The sequence below is a fragment of the Trichosurus vulpecula genome, chromosome 1, assembly GCF_011100635.1.
Source record: "Trichosurus vulpecula isolate mTriVul1 chromosome 1, mTriVul1.pri, whole genome shotgun sequence".
NCBI lineage: Eukaryota > Metazoa > Chordata > Mammalia > Diprotodontia > Phalangeridae > Trichosurus > Trichosurus vulpecula.
This window is the reverse complement of record NC_050573.1, coordinates 320,495,806-320,499,759: the sequence shown is the minus strand read 5'-3', so window position 1 is coordinate 320,499,759 and position 3,954 is coordinate 320,495,806. Positions and strand designations below refer to the sequence as shown.

Genomic DNA, 3,954 nt, shown 5'->3' with positions numbered 1-3,954 from the left:
GGCTAAAGAACTTGTATTTTATGTTTATGAGGTGGGGAGTGATATAGTGAGAATACTTTATTTAGAAGGCTTAGTTTTATAGCTTTATAAAGGATATATTTGGAAAGAGAGATAGAAGAACTGGAGTCAGAAAAAAACAGAATATTATTAAGGAGAGGTAATAAGGAGGCAAACTAAGGTGTTAACACTTGTGGAATAGAAAAGAGATTGAAAGCATAATTCAAGTCTGTATGTAATAACTGAAGAGAGGTTAACTAGTACTATAGGAGTGACATTTAAATGGATAATGACTTTAAATAGAAGGATAGATTTTAAGGTATATGTAAGTGCAGTTAAGAACATTCTGAGTTTAAATATAGGCAGGATATCCAGTTGGAAATATAGAGGAAACATCTGAAAATGCAAGATTTAACACCAGGAGAGAGATCTAAGGTAGGAGATAAAGATTGGAGTCATCTGCGTAGAAATAATAATTGAAACAATAGGAGCTAATGAAATTGTCAAAGAGAGAAGTATGAGAATAAAAATGTAGAGAGAGAATAAAAGAAGGTCAAGTTCAGGGCCCCTTGAAGATGTTCATTCTTAAGACTTAGGAGGAAGAAGATGAACTACCAATAAAAAATGATTAGGACTGGACTAGGACTTAGGAGAAAAATAGGTGATAGGTATGGAATAAGCCATGAAATGAGAGAATGAAGACAGAGGATCTGAGTTTAAGTCCTTCTGATGCTCAGTGTCTTTGGACAAGGCATTTAAAATTTTTGGACCTCAATTTTCTCAGCTGTAAAAATAAGGAGAGAAACTGTTACTGTAGTGGCCTCTTTCAGCTCTCCATGTATGATTCTGTGAGTCTAACTCAGTTGGATAGAAAGAAGATCACGACCAGAGGTGGGATTCAAGTAAATTAACAACCGGTTCTCCACGGAATGGAGCCAAGGTGCCCCTGCTGCCACTGATGTGGTGGGTGCAGGCCCTGCTCCCGTTAACAACGTGTTCGTCGAAATCAACCTAAAATTAGGTACTGGTTCTACCAAACCAGTGTGAATTGGCTGAATCCCACCACTGATCATAGCATCATTTGAAAAAAAAAGCCTTACTAGTCCTTTTTAAAAGATGAGGAATAGAAATCATTTTTATTCAACCAGAATTACATATTCATAACATTGTGGAGCTGCTTCGTTCTGAGATAATCAATTCAAAATCTCTCATTTTATAATTGAGGAAAATGAGGCCCCCAAAATTTATCTGGTCTGGAACCATCACAATGCTAACTCATAATAGAGCCAGTACTGGAGCTCAACACAAATTTCCTGATGCCCATTCTGGCACTCTTTCTATTCTATTATATTTGGGGGGAGGAGGAAAATAATTCTGAAAACCCTATGCATTTTCTTTAAAAATAGATTTGAATTTTCAAGAGAGAGGTAGAATATCTAGAATGATAAAAGCCTAACGATCATTGTTTGAACATTACATGAAAAACAGAAATGACTGTGTTCATAACTTCTTAACGAAAGTTTCTGATTTTTTTCTGAATTAGATACATGACCTTTAACACATAAGAATAAACTGACTCACATTTTAGTGCTTCTGTACACTGTGAAAGGTATTGGAACCAAGATATAGACTAAGACCTACATTTCTAGATATAGACAATGTAAGAATTTGTATTTCTTGACTATGCACAGTTGTTATAAATGTTTCGGCTTTTTTTCTTTTTTTCCTAAAGAGAGAAAACAGGAGAAAGAGAGAGAGAGAGAGAGAGAGAGAGAGAGAGAGAGAGAGAGAGAGAGAGAGAGAGAGAGAGAAGGAAGGAAAAGAGAGAAAGAGAGATGCAGGGAGGGAGGGAAGAAGAAAGAAGGAAAAACAAATACTAAACAAAACAGGCTTATTGAAGAGTCTTATTTTAATGCAGAAGAGAACAAAAGGAAAGACAGATTCACAGACAAGTATGACAGATTTGAAAATTATATGTTGAATTTATTACAAATTACAAGAAACAGCAAGCTGTCCACAAAAGGGAGCTGCAATTTCTTGTACAATAGTCTTTTTCTTTTTTTTTTAATTTTCATTTTTAATTACAACTGTATAACAGACCATATTATTCTTGCATCTTTTCAATGGTTTCTTCTTTATATTTGCCCTTCTCCTTTCCAACTTGTCGGGATTTGGCTTTGCGTTCAAGAATCTTTTTGCGATCTCTGTCCAGTTTTAGTCTGGTGATAACTACCTTACTAGGGTGAATTCCCACATGGACAGTTGTGCCATTAGCTTTTTCTCGTTGCACACGTTCAATGTAGATGACATATTTCTTTCTGTAAACCTGGACTACCTTGCCAATTTGTTGACCTTTGTAGTGTCAACGAACCACCTGGACCTCGTCGTCCTCTTCCGGATGGGCATTGAGTGGACGTTGTACTTCTGCCTGAGCTCCTTGGACAGCGGGGACGACATGATCTTGCGCCGGATTTGCGAGGGCACGTTTAAGTGCCTCTTGAGGTTCTTGCTTCGGTCTGAGGTCACGAACGGATTGAACTTCATTTTGGCAAGCTGGACCACCCGAAAAAGAGCACAATAGTCTTTTTCTAATGAATGATATATATGGAAATGCCTATTGTATTTGTTTTTTTTAGCACAGAATAAAAAATGAATAAAATATACATATTGGTGATTTTGCTCAAATTAAAGGGGCATGAAAAGGGAAAATATGAAAATATCAATAAAGTTTATAATTCTATATCCAAAATTCTTTACATTTTTGGCTTCCCTGTTTCACACTTGGGCCAGCTGGTTTCATGTCTCTCTTTCCAGTCCTCAGCACTGGTATGCTTTCTTATAATAGTCCTTATTTGCTCTATCTAAAGGGAGACATGAGGGGGTAGATATTATGTAAGAAAGAGGTGATTATAATATGCTCCTAAATTATATATATGGTTGTACAAATGCTTCAGCCTAGCGATGCTTTTCTGACTGTATTACTGAGTGTCCTGCACCCCCAAACCAAGTATGAATAAGTATAACTTCACTCATGCCAAAGCAAAAAAGTATTGTATTAGCAGCACTAAGATTAAGAGAAGGCATGGAGAAGAAGAGAAAACCAGAGTATGGATGAAAGGAAGATTAGGTCACATCATAATGCTGTGAAGTGGTATTTAGGAAGAGGTAGGAAGCAATGATCTCCTTCAGTTCTCCATCCTGGAAGTTTGGCCAAGAATTGTCATTTTATTCCTGTAGGGAACTATTGGCATGGACACTCCATTTAACTAATAAATATTTGTAGGTTGTATAAAGCCTATTGTCTTAGAGACTTGCCTAGGTCACTGAGAGGTTAAGTGCCTTGACCATAAACATCCCATAAACATACTGTTAGTATATGACTATAGCCAGGTCTTCAACTAAAGTCTTCAGGGCTCCAAGGTTGGTCCTCTATTCACTCTTCCATGTTGCCTCTGTAGTTAGGGGAGGGAGGTAGGAATAGTAGTGGGGGTACTTATCCTTGTCATTTGCTTGCTAGGAAATCATATAGGAACAGACAGGTGGAATTACAAATATTATATTTACTACTACTATTACTACTAGTGATACTACTACTACTACTACTACTACTACTACAACTACTACTACTACCACTAGTACCACCACAACCACCACCGTTATCCTCAGTCTCCTTATTTTTACCAATAAGTTGAAGGATTCTGGGAGAAAATATTCAATATTAATTATTGAAAGAATAGATGTAGCAGCATGAACTCTAAGAATAAAACAAAATTGGGCGTCCCTTAGTTCTTAAGTGATTGAGGAAAAAAAGTGTATGTGTGGGTGTATGTGTGTTTGTGTGTGTGTATATATTCATAAATCTTTATCTAGCAACCAGGCCCTTATTTCTCCAGGTATATGACCTTGAGCAAGTCACTTAACCTCTGTTTGCTTCAGTTTCCTCAACTGCAAAATGGG

The 3,954-nt window shown here is 36.8% G+C and overlaps 1 pseudogene; it reads right to left on the bottom strand.

Annotated features, from left to right (window-relative positions):
* Window positions 1–2,101: 2,101 nt before the first annotated feature.
* LOC118833651 lies at window positions 2,102–2,553 on the bottom strand (annotated as a pseudogene).
* Window positions 2,554–3,954: the final 1,401 nt, after the last annotated feature.